General features: G+C 44.8%; 1 protein-coding gene across 2 annotated transcripts in view; it reads left to right on the top strand.

The window, feature by feature from the left end:
- plcl1 (phospholipase C like 1) overlaps window positions 1–17,419 on the top strand; it is a 320,055-nt gene that overhangs the window by 264,566 nt on the left and 38,070 nt on the right. The window lies entirely within an intron of this gene.

Here is a 17,419-nt window from a genome sequence, read left to right as displayed (position 1 = left end):
GCTGTAATGTCTCTGATATTGAACTGGGCCTCAGCCTGCTCAAACCGAAAGTGGGGCTGAATGGCCCAGAAAGTCGGGAGCTTCAGAGGGACCGCACTGTGCGAATTGCTCGAACTCATGGCTGGTCGCTCAGTTGCCGGCTCCAGATGCCATCTGGCCATATTATTTGCCAAGGGAAATGTTGCATGCAATTGTGGTTGTTGTGTACATCCCTCCCTCTGCCAACCCGACATCGGCGTGTAACATCATTTACACTGTCATAACTAGATTACAAACCCAGCACCCGAGTGCCCTCATTACCATCTCGGGTGACTTCAACCATGTTACCATGGCTAGAACACTGCCAGACATCCCACCTCTCCCGGAACTTCTGGGAGTCTCCTGCATATTAATAGTGGCTCCCTGATGCCCGCAAATTATATACAATATCACAGAAATCATTGTGGCCCCTGCCCATCCCCCACATGAGTCATCTGTTGTCGGCCCCCAACCAACACATATTCCGCTCTCCCCTCCTACCCCGTCTCACAGTCCCCCACCCTGCTCTCATGACTATACCCCTTCCCCACACAAAACCACCACGGTGGGCTTCACAGCCGAACAGGTGAGAAGACAGCTGAAACGTCTCAACCCAAGCAAGGCTGCAGGACTGGATGGTGTCAGTACCAGGGTGCTCAAAGCCTGTGCCCCTCAGCTATGTGGAGCACTTCACCATGTATTCAACCTGAGCCTGAGGTTCTGGAGGGTTCCTGTACTGTGGAAGATGTCCTGCCTCGTCCCTGTGCTGAAGACGCCGCGCCCCAGCGGCCTCAATGACTACAGACTGGTGGCATTGACCTCCCACATCATGAAGACCCTGGAGAGACTTGTTCTGGAGCTGCTCCGGCCTATGTTCGGGCCACACTTAGATCCCCTGCAGTTCGCCTACCAGCCCCGACTAGGAGTTGAGGATGCCATCGTCTACTTGCTGAACCGTGTCTATGCCCACCTGGACAAGCCAGTGAGCACTGTGAGGGTCATGTTTTTTGACTTCTCCAGTGCGTTCAACACCATCCACCCTGCTCTGCTGGGGGAGAAGCTGACAGCGATGCAGGTGGATGCTTTCCTGGTGACATGGATTCTTGATTACCTGACTGGCAGACCACAGTACGTGTGCTTGCAACACTGTGTGTCCGACAGAGTGATCAGCAGCACCGGGGCTCCACAGCGGACTGTCTTGTCTCCCTTTCTCTTCACCATTTACACCTCGGCCTTCAACTACTGCATAAAGTCTTGTCATCTTCAGAAGTTTTCTGATGACTCTGCCATAGTTGGATGCATCAGAAAGGGAGATGAGGCTGAGTACAGGGCTACGGCAGGAAACTTTGTCACATGGTGTGAGCAGAATTATCTGCAGCTTAATGTGAAAAAGACTAAGGAACTGGTGGTAAACCTGAGGAGAGCTAAGGTACCGGTGATCCCTTTTTCCATCCAGGGGGTCAGTGTGGACATGATGGAGGATTACAAATACCTGGGGATACGAATTGACAAGAAACTGGACTGGTCAAAGAACACTGAGGCTGCCTACAAGAAGGGTCAGAGCCGTCTCTATTTCCTGAGGAGACTGAGGTCCTTTAACATCTGTTGGACGTTGCTGAGGATGTTCTATGAATCTGTGGTGGCCAGTGCTATCATGTTTGCTGTTGTGTGCTGGGGCAGCAGGCTGAGGGTAGCAGACACCAACAGAATCAACAAACTCATTCGTTATGCCGGTGATGTTGTGGGAATGGAACTGGACTCTCTGACGGTGGTGTCTGAAAAGAGGATGCTGTCCAAGTTGCATGCCATCTTGGACAATGTCTCCCATCCACTACATAATGTATTGGTTGGGCACAGGAGTACATTCAGCCAGAGACTCATTCTACTGAGATGCAGCACAGAGCATCATAGGAAGTCATTCCTGCCTGTGGCCATCAAACTTTACAACTCCTCCCTTGGAGGGTCAGACACCCTGAGCCAATAGGCTGGTCCTGGACTTATTTCCTGGCATGATTTACATATTACTATTTATGGTGTTATTACTATTTATTATTTATGGTGCAATTGTAACGAAAACCAGTTTCCCCCGGGATCAATAAAGTATGACTATGACTATGATTATGAATGTCGGGGTCACCAACGTAGTTGATGCACATTCAATTACTCCAAAAGACTGAAGTAGGGTAAATACTGAAAGGCTTTTATTCGCAGTAAAATATGACTTCCAGCATGCTGAGTGTCTGCCCCTGGGCTGAGGAGGAGGAGCAGGGCGAAATCACCTTTAATCAGGGGTCTGTGGGAGGAGCCACAGGGGCACGTGTTCAGACAGTTAACCCAGTTACAGCATATATATATGGTTTACCACATTCATCCCTCCTTTTTTTAAAAGAGTCCCACGGGGTGAAGTGACTGACAATATTTAAAACAAGTATGTTTACAGGTCAAGTCTATCAGGCAGTCGAGTCTGTCACTGTGATCTACGTAGCATCGGTGGTGGTTGCACCGGCGATGGCAATTGTGCTGGCTCCGGCCTGACTTGAGGTGCCAGCACGTTAGGCGTCGGTAATCCCTTGTGCGTGTGCGTCGTGCCCGGTATGAGAGTGTCGTGTGGTGTCTGTGTAGGGCTTGGAGTGCACGGTGTCTCGTGGGTATATATATCGGTGGATACGGGGTTAATAGTCACCATAGAGTGTTCAGTGTAGGGGCTCGGTGCTACTGTGGGTGCCAGGTCGCGGATGGAGACCGTGTCCTCCCGCCCATCAGGTAAAACCACATAGGCATACTGGGGGTTTGCATGAAGTAAGTGAACCCTCTCGACCATCGGGGAGTATTTATTATTCCTCGAATGTTTCCAGAGCAGCACTGGCCCCGGGGACGTCAGCCAAGTTGGTAGGGTGGTTCCAGTGGTCGATTTTCTGGGAAAGGAAAAGAGCCGCTCATGAGGGGTGGCATTGGTGGACGTGCATAACAGGGAGCGGATGGAGTAGAGTGCCTCGGGAAGGACCTCCTGTCAGCGGGAGACCGGCAGTCCCTTTGACCTGAGGGCTAAGAGTGTGGCTTTCCACACCGTGCCATTCTCCTTCTCTACCTGTCCATTCCCCCGGGGATTATAGCTCGTGGTCCTACTAGTTGCAATTCCCCTAGCCAGTAGATATTGGCGCAGCTCGTCACTCATAAACGAGGACCCTCTGTCACTGTGGATATAGCATGGGTATCCGAACAGAGTGAAGAGCTTGCGCAGGGCTTTTATAACTGACGTGGTAGTGGTGTCGGGGCAGGGGATGGCGAAGGGGAACCGCGAGTACTCATCGATAACGTTAAGAAATTACACATTGCGGTCAGTGGAGGGAAGGGGGCCCTTAAAATCAACACTCAGTCGCTCAAAGGGGTGGGTGGCCTTGATCAGTTGTGCCTTTTCGGGTCGGTAGAAGTGCAGTTCGCACTCTGCGCAGACTTGGCAGTCCCTGGTCATCGTCCTGATCTCCTCAAGGGAGTAAGGCAGGTTCTGGGCTTTCACGAAGTGGAAAAGCCGGGTGACCCCCGGGTGGCAAAGATCTACATGTAGTGCGTATAGCCGGTCGATCTGTGCGCTGGCAAACGTTCCCGGGGATAGGGCATCGGAGGGCTCATTGAGCTTCCCAGGCCTGTACATGATGTCATAGTTGAAGATGGAAAGTTCGATTCTTCACCTCAGAATTTTATCATTTTTGATTTTGCCCCGCTGTTAATTACTAAACATGAATGCGACTGAGCGCTGGTCAGTTAGCAGGGTGAACTTTTTGCTGGCGAGATAGTGCCTCCAGTACCTAATAGCTTCCACTATGGCCTGGGCCTCTTTCTCCACTGCGGAGTGCTGAATTTCACGGCTTTGAAGGGTACGGTAGAAGAACGCCACCGGTCTTCCCGCCTGGTTGAGGGTAGCAGCCAGTGCGAAGTCGGAGGAGTCACTCTCTACTTGGAAGGGACTGGCCTCATTCACCGCATGCATTGCTGCTTTGGCAATGTCCCCTTTTATGCGGCTGAAGGCCGCACGGGCCTCGGCTGAGAGGGGCAATGTGGTGGACTTGACCAGGGGGCAGGCCTTGTCTGCGTAGTTAGAGACCCATTGGGCGTAATATGAAAAGAAGCCTAGGCAGCTTTTGAGGGCTCTGAGGGTGTTGGGAAGAGGGAGTTCCAACAGGGGGCGTATATGGTCGGGGTCAGGGCCAATGACTCCGTTTTCCACAACACACCCAAGGATAGCAAATCGGGTGGTTCCGAACACACACTTGTCCTTGTTATAGGTGAGATTGAAAGCTTTGTCCGCTTGGAGAAATTTTTGGAGGTTGTTGTCGTGATCCTGCTGGTTGTGACCGCAGATGGTGATGTTATCCAGATATGGGAACATGGCCTTCAGTTGGCACTGGTCCACCATCCGGTCCATTGCCCTCTGGAAGACAGATACACCATTCATGACACCGAAGGGGACACGCAGGAAGTGATAAAGCCTGCCGTCCGCCTCCAAGGCGGTGTAAGGGTGGTCTTCTCACCGGATGGGGAGCTGATGGTAGACGGATTTTAGATCTATGGTCGAGTACACCTTGTACTGTGCTATCTGATTGACCTCTATCTCTATTTCCTGAGGAGACTGAGGTCCTTTAACATCTGCCGGACGATGCTGAGGATGTTCTATGTGTCTGTGGTGGACAGTGCGATCATGTTTGCTGTTGTGTGCTGGGGCAGCAGGCTGAGGGTAGCAGACACCAGCAGAATCATCAAACTCATTCGTAAGGCCAGTGATGTTGTGGGGATGGAACTGGATTCTCTGACGGTGGTGTCTGAAAAGAGGATGCAGTCCAAGTTGCATGCCATCTTGGACAATGTCTCCCATCCACTACATAATGTACTGGCTGGGCACAGGAGTACATTCAGCCAGAGACTCATTCCTCCGAGATGCAACACAGAGCGTCATAGGAAGTCATTCCTGCCTGTGGCCATCAAACTTACAACTCCTCCCTTGGAGGGTCAGACACCCTGAGCCAATAGGCTGGTCCTGGACTTATTTCATAATTTACTGGCATAATTTACATATTACTATTTAACTCTTTATGGTTTTATTACTATTTAGTTATTTATGGTGCAACTGTAAAGAAAACCAATTTCCCCCGGGATCAATAAAGTATGACTATGACTATGACTATATCTGCGATGCGAGATAGAGGGTACACATCGAGCTGCGTGAACCTATTGATGGTCTGGCTATAGTCCACGACCATCCTATTTTTCTCCCCGTTCCGAACAACGACCACCTGCGTTCTCCAAGGACTTGTGCTTGCCTCAATGACCCCCTCCCTGAGCAGCCGCTGCACCTCCGACTTAATGAAAGCTCTGTCCCCCGCGCTGTACCTCCTGCTTTTAGTTGCCACAGGTTTACAGTCGCGGGTCAGGTTGGCGAACAGCGGTGGGGAAGGGATCCTGAGGGTGAAGAGGCCGCAAGTGGCGTCAGTAGTGCGGCTGTTGGCATGGTGTTGGGTGGGATGTGCGGGTCGGTGTGTGTGGGTGGTCAGTAGCTGGGTATGTGACGTATTCCTACAAAACTGGGGATTTACGACAGTGATTGGTGGGAAGGGCCCTTCATACTCCATTGTCACGCTTTTCAGGTGGCTCTGGAAGTCGAGCCCCAATAACACAGGGGCACACAGTTGAGGCATGACCAGTAACGTAAAGTCTCGATATTCTGTGCCTTGCACCACTAACGTCGCTACACAACCCCCCCAGATGTCTGTTGTATGTGAGCCGGAAGCCATGGCGATCCTCTGACTTACCGGCCGTATTGCGAGTCCGCAATGCTGCACCGTGTCCGGGTGGATAAAACTCTCCATGCTGCCTGTGTCAAACAGGCAGCTTGTCCTGCACCCCTCCACTGGGATGTCCATCATTGACCTTGCGGGCTGGTGGGGAGGGCTTTGGTCGAGGGTCATGGAGGCCAGGGTTAAGTCGCTGTCTTGGTCCAGCGCGATGGGGTGCCCCGTGAGCACCAGTTGGTCGTAGGTGGGAGATAGCGCCGACCAAGATGGCTGCCCCCATGTCTTGCACGTCATGGCGGCATGCAGGGAAGATGGCGGCAGGCAAGATGACGACCCCCATGTCTGGCACGTGGCGCTACTTGATCCCGCTCGCGGTTTGGACTTACAGACCTTGGCGAAGTGGCCCTTCTTTCTGCAGCTGGAGTAGGTAGCTTCTCGGGCTGGGCAGCGTTTCCGGAGGTGCTTCTCGAGTCCGCAGAAGTAGCACTTCACAGACTCGTGACTGGCAGCAGCCGAGGTCGGTTCACCTGCGGGTTGCAGGGTCTGCGGCGCCCACGAGGCCATCGGGGGGTCGCATGCCTGGAGAGCCTCAGAGTTGTGCAGAGCGGCCTCCAGCGTGTCAGCCAGCTCAATCGCCGAACTTAAGGTAAGATCAGCTTTTTCCAACAGCTGCTGGCGCACATACACTGACCTGGTCCCTGTGACGAAGGCATCTCTCACTAGGAGCTCTGCATGCTGTCCTACAGTCAGGCCCTGGCAATCGCAGTCCCGCATGAGCATCTGTAGTGTCCGGACAAACTCGGCACTCGATTCCCCAGGCTGCTGGTGCCGAGTCGCTAATCAGTGCAGCGCATAGACGGTGTTTAGCGGCCGTAGGTATTGTCCTTTGAGTGCGCTCATCGCGCCGTCGTAGCTCGGCTGGTCTCTGATCATTGAGTAGACCTGTGGACTGACCCTGGAGAGTAGAACTCTAAGCTTCACTGCAGGGTCGGTCGTTTTAATCTCCTCTAGGTATGATTCGAAGCAAGCCAGCCAGAGTTCGAAAGCGTTTCCAGCTTCAGGTATTTGTTGGTCAAGGTCTAACTGGTCGGATCTCAGACGCGTTCCATGCTTTAAAATTACTGTGAATAAAATTGATGCACCTTCAATTTCTCCAAAAGACTGAAGTAGGGTAAATACTGAAAGGCTTTTATTTGCAGTAAAATATGACTTCCAGCATGCTGAGTGTTTGCCCCTGGGCTGAGGAGGAGGAGCAGGGCGAAATCACCTTTCTTCAGGGGTCTGTGGGAGGAGCCACAGGGGCAGTCAGCAGAGGGGCATGTCCAGACAGTTAACCCAGTTACAACATATATATATTGTTTACCACAGTAGTGACGTGCAAATGTGCTACTAAAGAAACACATGGAAGCAGAGAGAGCTGAATTCAGAATGCCTTTACTGATTCAAAATCACGCGCTTAAATCTCCGCTCCTGCAATCCGCGGGGCGGACGTAACATCAGACTGTCCCCGGAAGGTCCGCACCGAGCGGGTCGTTCCAAACGCGCTACCGTGTGTCTGCCCGCGGCTCCCAATGGCTGTTTGAGTCCTGCATGTGCGGGAGGCCATATTACTTTAATTTAAAAAATCTTTTTTTTCCCTTTTTATTGAAGGAAAGTTGTTCCAACCAGGAATTGGTTAGAATTAGACAGGATGAAAGAAAATAGGAAAAGTAAATGATTGTATCGTGTGTAGATACAAATCTACTATGTAGTTAAAAAGATGTAACTGTTTGCTACTTATAAAAGGTGAGAAGGAAAACAGTTTGGGAGCAGAAAGAATTAAGTCGTCTGTTGACTGCAATAATTTAACAAATGAAAATATTAATACTATAAAGGGATTAAGTATATACTTGGAAACACTAGATTCTGCAGATGCTGGAAATCATGAGCAACACAGACAAAATGCGTGTGTCCTGTGTCGTGGTGAAGGATCGCAATCTGAAATGTTGACTGTACATTTCCCTTCATAGATGTTGCCTGACCTGCTGAGTTTTTCCACCATTTTTGGTTTGTTGCTTAAGTGTATAATTGGTGAGATAAATAAGATAGGTGAAATATTCAACTATCTAAGATATTTTTAGAATGGCAGTAACCTCACAATTTTATGGTTTTTTTTTTGCAGGTTTTTGTTTCTGTCTTAGAGAATGCTGAATAGACCAGAATACAACAGATCATTAGTCATTAGTGTTCCTTTTCACCACAGATTGAACTATACATCTTAGAAAATAACATATATACTCAGCAGATCAATTTGCATCTCTGAACAAAGATATGCCTACAAATTTTAATGCACACTCATACAATAATAGGACTTATAAGAGACTTCAGTGAGCCTTTCTAAATATGCCAGCCAAATATTTCTCTTCCAGTACTGGATTCAGGAAAGGCGATTGGGGTGGTCATGAATCAAGACTTACCAGCATCAGTAGTGGTCTTCTCAAATGTAATTGGGGAGGTGGAAGAAGGGAAGGATAAGCCTGGCACATGTTGTCGGAGTGGATGAAACAGGACCCAAGAATATGGCAAGGGATCACTGGATTTAGATCAGTAATAGCAGCATTATATGGGCTTGGGATCAGGGACAGAAACCATTATAGAGTTTATGGTGGTGAAGTCAGAGACAGAGCTGGCATAAAGAATTTAGGACTGAGTGGTGGGGTTTGAGGCTGTAGCAAAGAGAGAGCGGTGATCACAGAGTTTAGGAGGGTGTGGAACAGTGGTTCAGGGAACAGGCTAGACATGAAAGTAGTTTGCAGACAGTGTTGTTTCAGTGACGTATGATTGCCCAAGGATGAAGATAATTAGTTTACTTGTCTTGAAGGTGTCCCAGTTTAGTGTTGCAGTTTTAGGACCTTACTATCACAGGAATGCCCAACATTGATACTCCCTTCAAGATATGGTCCAAGTTCCCCCTGCAATACTCCAGCAGGCGTTGCATGGGGAAATGTGTCGTCTCTTGTGTCCTAGATACAGAAATCAGTTTTGGTTACAAGGGTGAGTTACAAAAAGAAGAGCTTGGTCAAATTTCCTGATTGTGTGATTCAACCAGGAAATGTTTGCAAATGCAATTTATTTCACGTAAGATCTATTTTTAAGCTCATGAGATGGAAAAAAAGTGCAATGTGATCCAATTTGTAGACGTTAATGCTTCAGGTACTTTTATCAGGGTTTGAATAATGCAGAAGTATAGAAAGGAGGAAGGTAAGATTGCATAAAAAGGAAGGTCTAAACTATGGTGAAAAATAGGAAAGATGACATGCACGATCCACAAGGCTAAATAAAATAAAGGATTGGTGAGGCAGCAACAATAAGGTCATTACAGCAATTACTGACCTGAAATTGTTGAATTTATTGAACTAAGGGTTGTTTTTTTTTTAAAAGCTGCAGATCTCTAGTTTAAGAAGAACTCCATTAGGCACTGTTATAGACCAAAGTCATAGAGGTCAAAGTAGGAGTAGGATCTGGAATTAAAATAGTAGGTGACCAGAAATTATTGCTATAATTATCTGATTGCTAGTTTTAAACTATTGTCCTTAGTTCTTGTCTTGAGTGACCTTACACTTAGTTGTTTGCTCACTTTATGAAATTTATTTTACGTGTCTGGCTCCTGGGCCAGATATTTCTGATTTGCAGAACATTTAAAATTTTATCCTTCAGTGTATCCTCAAGGGAACTACAAATTCTTATGGGCTAAAAGTTCTTTTGTGCAGCTTTTTTATGCGGCATACAATAGACTCAAAGCACAAATGTGATCTTTATAGTGCGGCATGGGAAACTGACATGCCTGCCCACAGAAGCTACTGTGCCTCCAGCAGTGACCTCAGTCAAGGTGCAAAGGACTTTTAACATTGTTCCTGCAACATTAAAATATACATATGTGCTTTAGCAACTTCATGGGCCTTGAATCAAGAAGAATGCCTGAAACGGACGAAAGCTTTCTCCTCTTTAAGTGAAAGCTCTCCTCACTGCTGAACAACTGTTGCATGCAGTGGAATTGCTCAGTTATGACCCTGTGTGAAACTGGCACTGGTGGGATGGTGCACCATTTCAATACATTTTAATGCACTTTAAAATTTCTAGGCATTTTTCTCATACATTTTTAGGATTAGTATCAACTACTGGAGACTCTTCTGGTAACTTGACACAACATCCACAAATGCTGACTCCCAGCTGATAGCAGATTGGCCAAGTGCATATTTTGTTTGATACAGACCTTTATGGTCATTCATGTCAGCAAATTTAATTACTCCATGCATAGTTGATCCCAAGTTCCTATTAGTAATTTATGCAAAATAGATGTTCATGCTTTTAAGGCAACAAGGCCCCTATTTGAGATTATTAAATTTACCAAACTGTCAAAATGTTATGTTTCGTTTTTCCCCAACTTCAAAAATGTGCAGGATAGGAGTCACATTTGTTAATTGTCCCCAGTGCTGACTGTCAGAAATCATTGCATTATTTCATGTTTGAATATTGCTGATTAATCCTATCAGCATATTCAAATTGTAACAGAGAAAAATTTGAAACACAAAGCTTGATATAGAAGCCTTTATCTTCCTTATTTACCAATATTAGGCAACTTAAAAGAATGTTAGCAAAGTTACCCCACTTTACATAGAACAGGTACAAATGCAAATTCACTGATGACTGATGATAATGAGTAAGTGTACTGGTGCAAGCTAGGACACCTGGTTGAGTGGTGCCACAACAATAACCACACATTCACAGTCAGTAAACCTGAAGAGCTGATTATTGATATCAGGAAAGCAGACATCCCACCTCTCCCGGAAGTTCTGGTAGTCTCCCGCATTCTGATGGCAGCTCCCTGACACCCGCAAATTATATACAATATCCCGGAAATTGAATTGTTTGAGAGCAGGAGCGAGAGCGGGAGCGAGATCGAGCATCCTGATTGGTTTCTGTTTGTGCTAAGTAGACCTATCAGTTTTCTCTGTGGGCGGGCTTTATAGTCAACCTCTGTCTCTCCATCAGTTCAGTTTCGTGTCCTGCACCGCCATGGCAGGGTGTTTAAAAAAAAAATATAAAACGCACTTCACCCCAGACTACACCAAAGCGTACCCCTGCCTAATAGGGGTCAAAAATAATGACAGTGTTGCTCGCTGCACTGTTTGCAACAGTGACTTTTCTATTGCCCAGATGACTGCAAAAGACATGTTGAGGTGAGTTTAACAGATGTCATTCGTTCATTAGCATAGCTAATGTTATTTAAACTAGCTGGCTAGCTGCTAAGGAGCTACTCTATTGATGTCCTACGTGATGAAGCCAAACTCCCTGTAGACATGCTTAAGGTTGTAATAGAATAAAAAAAACTACTCCATGATAAAGATAGTGGAGTCAAAGGATATGGGGAGCAGGCAGGAACGGGGTACTGATTGTGGATGATCAGCCATGACCACAGTGAATGGCGGTGCTGGCTCGAAAGGCCGAATGGCCTACTCCTGCACCTATTGTCTATTGTCTGTTGATAATGTAAGTACAGAAATAGCAAAAAACTATGCCTGCTCATCAACCAGGAAAGCAGCAATTGTGAACATGGCACTGGGACCTGAATGTTCAGAGGATCTGTACAAGTTCATCCGGACAGAAAAAAGGCCATACAGTATTTTGGTTGATGAAAGCAACAATATCATGTGCCATTTTAGCCAGGTACTAGAATGAAACACAGGATTGGGTAATTGTTGGATTTGTAGACATGCAATGATGCCAAAGCTGAAAACATATTCAACTGCATTGCATCATCCATGCATGACAAAGGCCTTGAATGGTCTAATTGTGTAGGATTTAGCAGTGACAACTGCAATGTGATGATTGGCAAAAACAACTCTGTCTTATCAAGAGTGAAAGTACAGGCCCCTCATATTTACAGCGCTGGCTGTCCAAGCCACCTGGTCAACATTTGTGCCAAAACTGCTGCTAAGGAGTTCTCAGTGTCAGCTGAAGAACTGCTCATTGACATCTACTACTACTTTGAGAAAAGTTCCAAATGAGGAGAAGACCTAAACAGTTTCAAGAGTTCTGCAATGTTGCCCAGCAGAGAGTACAAAAGTATTGTCCTACACGCTAGCTTTCTTTAGGAGAAGGTTTGGACCATCTGCTTCACCAATGGTCAGCCTTTATTTCATATTTTGAGTCAAAGAGTGACAATCAGATGTCATCTCATATTCAGAAGAGGCTGAAAGACCCCCAAATGAAAATATACACATGCTTTCTCCATAATGCCCCACAATGTCTTGACAAATTCAATTTGATTTTTCAAAACAAGGCATCTATCCTCTTAAAGTTGGATCAGAGTGTAGAAGAGCTCCTGCATGACATAGCAAGCAGATTTATTGAGCCAAAGGTATTGAGAGAACAGAACATTCAGGAGATAGATGTGAGCAACCCTGAAATTCACTGCCCAGATGAAGAGCTATTTACTGGGTACCCGGAAAGGTGGCAGTTGCTAAGTGAGAAGCACATGAGATCCCCCCTTAAGAGACAAAGTAGTTCTTCAAAGATGCCAGAGCATTCTATGTCAGGTGCTTTCAAAAAAATTTGGAGAAGTTCCCAATGAGAGATCAAATCTTGTGAAAAATCTGTCAGTGGTCAATACAGAGAGCCAAGATGAGGTGAATCCAGACCAGATTTTGACTTTGGCAGAGAGATTTTCAAATGTGATCAAGGCAGATGCAAGAGAACAGCTCCACTTGGAAGTCCTGGATTATGTCTCAACTAACCTTGAAGGACTGGTGCTAAACTACAAAAGTTTGCCAGTTGATGAGTTCTGGGAGAAGCTGTCCGAAGTAAAATCTGTGAGCACAGGGCAGTTGAGATTCAAAGAGCTCTGCCAGTTGATGAAGCTGCTTTTGGTGCTGCCAAATTCTAATTGTGATATAGAAAGGGCATTCAGCATGGTGCGTCACATTAAGACAGAATTCAGAAGTCAGCTGTCTCACAGAACACATGCAAATCTGGTGTCTTGCAAAATTAACAAATTCATTGACACAGACTGCTGTGAGGTTGAGACTTCCAGCAAAATGCTCAAATCTGCCAAGCAAGCCATATCACAGTACAAGGAAAGTTTGCAAAAAAATAGAAAAGCTATTTGCATTAGCATTTAGCTATGAGCATTGAGACGGCCAACAAAATACTCAACAAGGAATATATATATATGTGTGTGTGTGTGTGTGTGTGTGTGTGTGTGTGTGTGTGTAAATAGTTTCAATATGTGATCAAATAAATTGTTGTGTTCTTTCATAATCAAATATCCTGTATACATGCACCCTTGGAGGTCGACCCGGGGTGGGGGGGGGAATATGGGGTTGCGGGGGGCAGGGGTGCTACCTCCCTGAAATGAGCTTTTGCAGGGTGGGATGTCTGGGAAAGGGAAGAAGGGTGAACATGAGACAGTCTTTGTTGCTGGATCATTGGTGGAGCGGATCAGCAGTTTTAAATTCCTGACATTAACATATTGGATGACCTGTCCTAGGCCCAGCACGTACAGTTGAAGTCAGAAGTTTACATACACCTTAGCCAAATACATTTAAACTCAGTTTTTCACAATTCTTAACATTTAATCCTAGAGAACATTCCCTGCCTTAGGTCAGGATCACTACTTTATTTTAAGAATGTGAAATGTCAGAATAATAGTAGAGAGAATGATTTATTTCAGCTTTTATTTCTTTCATCACATTTCCAGTGGGTTGGAAGTTTACATACACTTTGTTAGTATTTGGTAGCATTGCCTTTAAATTGTTTAATTTGAGTCAAACATTTTGGATAGCCTTCCAGAAGCTTCTCACAATAAGTTGCTGGAATTTTATTCCTTTCCTCCAGACAGAACTGGTGTAACTGAGTCAGGTTTTAGGCCTCCTTGCTTGCACACGCTTTTTCAGTTCTGCCCACAATTTTTCTATCGGATTGAGGTCAGGTCTTTGTGATGGCCACTCCAACACCTTGACTTTGTTGTCCTTAAGCAATTTTGCCACAACTTTGGAGGTATGCTTGGGGTCATTGTCCATTTGGAAGGCCCATTTGCGACCGAGCTTTAACTTCCTGGCTGATGCCGAGATGTTGCTTCAATATATCCGCATAATTTTCCTTTCTCATGATGCCATCTATTTTGTGAAGTGCACCAGTCCCTCCTGCAGCAAAGCACCCCCACAACATAATGCTGCCACCCCCATGCTTCACGGTTGGGATGGTGTTCTTCGGCTTGCAAGCCTCACCCTTTTTCCTCCAAACATAACGATGGTCATTATGGCCAAACAGTTCACTTTTTGTTTCATCAGACCAGAGGATATTTCTCCAAAAAGTAAGATCTTTGTCCCCATGTGCACTTGCAATCTGTAGTCTGGCTTTTTTATGACTGTTTTGGAGCTGTGGTTTCTTCCTTGCCGAGCAGCCTTTCAGGTTATGTTGGATATAGGACTCCTTTTACTGTGGATATAGATACTTGTCTACTTGTTTCCTCCAGCATCTTTACAAGGTCCTTTGCTGTTGTTCTGGGATTGATTTGCACTTTTCGCACCAAAGTATGTTCATCTCTAGGAGACAGAATGCGTCTCCTTCCTGAGCAGTATGACGGCTGTGTGGTCCCATGGTGTTTATACTTGCATACTATTGTTTGTACAGACAAACGTACCTTCAGGCATTTGGAAATTGCTCCCAAGGATAAACCAGACTTGACATCATTTTCTGACCTCAATCCGATAGGAGGTTTGTGGGCAGAACTGAAAAAGCGTGCGTGAGCAAGGCGGCCTACAAACTTGACTCAGTTACACCAGTTCTGTCTGGAGGAATGGAACAAAATTCCAGCAACTTACTGTGAGAAGCTTGTGAAAGGCTACCCAAAAACATTTGACCCAAGTTAAACAATTTAAAGGCAATGCTACCAAATACTAACGAAATATATGTAAACTTCTGACCCACTGGGAAAGTGATGAAAGAAATAAAAGCCAAAATAAATCTATACTCTTTACTATTATTCTGACATTTCACATTCTTAAAATAATCCTAACTGACCTAAGACAGGGAATGTTTTCTAGGATTAAGTGTCAAGAATTGTGAAAAACTGAGTTTAAATGTATTTGGCTAAGGTGTATGTAAACTTCTGACTTCAACTGTTGATGCAGTCACAAGGAAGACACACCAGAGGTTCAGCATGTTACCAAAAACTAACAAACTTCTGCAGATGCATTGTTGAAAGTATCCTTTCTAATTGCATCATAGTCTGGTACAGCAATTCAAATGTTAAGAACGTAAGAAGCTGCAGAGAGTAGTGGATTCAGCCCAATACATCACTGGCACATCCCTTCCCACCTTCAGTAATATCTACAGGTGGCACTGACTAACGAAGGCAACATCTTTCATAAAAGATCTCCACCATTTCAGCCATGCATTCTTCTTGTAGCAGTCATCTAGCAGGAGGTACAGAGGCTGAAAGTCCCACTTCACCAGGTTGGAGAATAGCAACTTCCCTTCAGCCATTGAGTTGTTGAACCAACCTACCCTAATCTCATTGTTTTTTTTTACTATTGCACCATTCTAGAGGAAAATCATTTGAATTATTTCATATTTTAGCATGTGCCTGATAAATTAAAGATTGGAGAAGTATATATTGCAAGAAACTTTAACTTGTGACAACCAAAAGTATCAAACTTGAAAAAATATTTCCCTTTAATCATGCTTTGAAACATCAGGATGCAATTTAATCAACTTTATGAAAGCTCTTGTGCCAATTAAATTAGTATGTTTTACATAATGACATTGTGACGTACAGGTAATTTAGATGTTTTTTTTGGTTTTATCTACAAATACAAAATAATTATTAATTCATGACTAATAAATTCTTTGCCATCCTTTGCTGGGCTTAAACATTAATTTAATTCACAAAATGTACAGCATGTTGTGGCAGGTCAGGACAATGTAATTATGTTGCCCAGATTAAAGTAAGGGCTTTCAAAAGATTTTCTGTCTTAATGAGAGTAAAAGAATCATGTGCTTTGTTTTCAAACAGACACAAGTGTTTTGATTTAAACATGTGAATAATATTAGAATTCTGAGATTTTGGCTTTATTTTCGAATTGTGCTAGTTGCATCTTTGAGCACTTTACTTTGCTAAGTTCTGTTTTATTCAGTTGGCACAGAGTGTTTAAAATGAGACTAAATCATATCCCAAGGTTTTTATCTGTGATTCAGAGGACTTGTTATTCTTGTAGGTTGTCATTAAATGCAATTGAAAACTAAAGCTTCTTCTGACAGTTAATCCTTCAAGCTCAAAAACAGTTGTTTGGTATATTTTAGAACACAAATCTATGTAATTATTTTCCCTCAAGAATATCAGAGATTAAATTAGGAAGTCAAATCATAAGAAAACAGATAACTCAAATGTCAGGATTCTCCCAAAAGCACAATCAAAATGTAACATGAATACTTTCCTTCAAATTGAATGAAAAATTCATCATTGAGTGTATGTCCAGTACACCTGTTGAAATTCTATGTCATAAACACTTATAACACTAATAGCAATTTTGATCACAAGATATAACAAATCCTAAAATTCTGAAATAACAGAAAATGCTGGGAGCTCTGCATTCTTGGCATGATGTGATGCAAGGTAATCAAAGACCATGAGGTATAGGGGCAGAATTAGACCATACAGCCCATCAAACCTACTCTGCCATTTCATCATGGCTGATCCATTTCTCTCTCAAACCCATTCTCCTTCCTTCTCTGCGTGACCTTTCACACCCTGGCCAGTCAAGAACCTATCAACCTCTACCTTAAATTCACCTAATAACCTGGCCTCCACAGCCATCTGTGGTAATGAATTCTACAGATTTATTACCCTTTGGCAAAAGAAAATCCTCATTTCTGTTCTAAATGGATGTCTGTCTCTTCTGAGGCTGTGTGCCCTCTGGTCCTAAACTCCTCACTATAGGAAAGATCCTCTCCACATCCACTCTATTCCGGCCTTTCAACGTTCGACGTGTTTCAATGAGATCCCCTCTCGTTCTTCCAAATACAGTGAGTAAAGGCCTAGAGCCATCAATTGCTCCTTATACAATAAGTCTTTCATTCTTGGAAACCACCTCTGAATCCTCTCCAATGTCTACTCATCCTTACTTAGTGAAGTGGCCTAGAACTACTCACAATCTTCCATTGAAGCCTTCAACAGTGCCTTATAAAGCCTCAGCATTACATCAATGTTTTTAGATTTTAGTCTTCCTGAATGAATTCTCACATTGCATTTGCCTTCCTCACCACTGACTCAACTTGCAAATTAACCTTTAGTAGATCCTGCATGAGGACTCCCAAGTCCCTTTGCACCTCAGATTTTTGAATTTTCTCCCCATTTACAAAATAGTCTATGTTTTTATTCGTTCTATCAAAGTGCATGTCCATCTACGTCCTGACATTATTCCATTTGCGACTTCTTTGCCCACTTTCCTAATCTGTCCAAGGCTTTCTGCAGTCTCCCTGCTTCCTGAAAACTACCTGCCCCTCCACCTACCTTTGTATTATCTGTAAACTTGGCCACAAAGCCACCAATTTCATCATCCAAGTCACTGACA

Source organism: Mobula hypostoma, chromosome 6 (assembly GCF_963921235.1).
Source record: "Mobula hypostoma chromosome 6, sMobHyp1.1, whole genome shotgun sequence".
Lineage (NCBI taxonomy): Eukaryota > Metazoa > Chordata > Chondrichthyes > Myliobatiformes > Myliobatidae > Mobula > Mobula hypostoma.
The sequence above is the reverse complement of the archived record's forward strand: the minus strand, read 5'-3'. Positions and strand labels throughout refer to the sequence as shown.